This window comes from Cynoglossus semilaevis, chromosome Z, assembly GCF_000523025.1.
Source record: "Cynoglossus semilaevis isolate Cse_v1.0 chromosome Z, Cse_v1.0, whole genome shotgun sequence".
NCBI classification, from domain to species: domain Eukaryota; kingdom Metazoa; phylum Chordata; class Actinopteri; order Pleuronectiformes; family Cynoglossidae; genus Cynoglossus; species Cynoglossus semilaevis.
Window position 1 is genome coordinate 13,929,971 of NC_024328.1, and position 1,110 is coordinate 13,931,080.

Below are 1,110 nucleotides of genomic sequence, written 5' to 3' on the forward strand. Positions count from 1 at the left end.
AGAGCTTTTGGTATGAACTTGTTGACATATTGTAAACAAAAATTATTAGTTGCCAATAACTTATAATTAAGTTGTTATATATTTATAATTTATAATTATTAGATAGATAAATAGATAGATTTTAATAGAATGGTCACCACATTTTCACACTTAAATACACACAAAACACACACACACAAAATAGTACAATACAGATATATTAATATGTTACGGTAAGTGCATCGTGTCGATGTAAAAAGCTAAAAAAAAAAACGTTGTGTGTGTTGTACAGTACTTACAGACTCCTCTTCTCATCACATTATTTTTTATTATTATTAGAAAGTGTCTCTTTTACGTGATTATATCGCGTAATTTCATCAGTTAACGCCGACAATCGTCGATATTTTTGCTTAGTCCGCCACATACTGAGAGTGTGAATCGGCGAATAATACTCGTTTATTACGTCAAACACTTAGTCAAAGACGTTCTTTCTTGTGACGTAAAAATTACGGGAATTTTAGGGGCTTAACGACAGTGACGACGAAAATGTATTAAAGCTTTATTCGACTAAATAAAACGAGAGGCAGAGATGAAATCCAATCAGCGCTGATTTCCGACGTGTAAAACGGGAACAAATAAGGGCGGGAGCCAATCAGAGTTGCACTGATTGATAAGAAGGCGGGGCATGTAAATAGGATACGGAAACATCCGGTTGTTTGAGTAAACAGTAGTGATGAGAAGACCGACTCTTTTTATTGATTCGAATCTTTGTCTATCGAACAGTAAAATGGACGAGTCGTGAACGAATCTTGAACTAATCATTTCATTCGTTTTACAGCAGGTGGCGCTTTAGCCCTATTGTGGGCGTTGTAAAGAAGGCTGCGGTTCTCCGACACTAAATAAGGCAACATGGTTTGCTTCCGCTGACAAAGTCTACAAAGTACACAAAATGCCATAAGTAATTAAAACCATGTGAAAAGCTAAGAAATAAAAACACACCACAATGTGAAGATGAATGAGAGCAAAAAAGACCCGAGCTCCCTGTCACGTGACAAATGAAACGAATCTGCGAGAACGAGGCGAAAGATTAGTTCACAGAGAATGATCCGTTCATAGTGATTAGTTCACAGC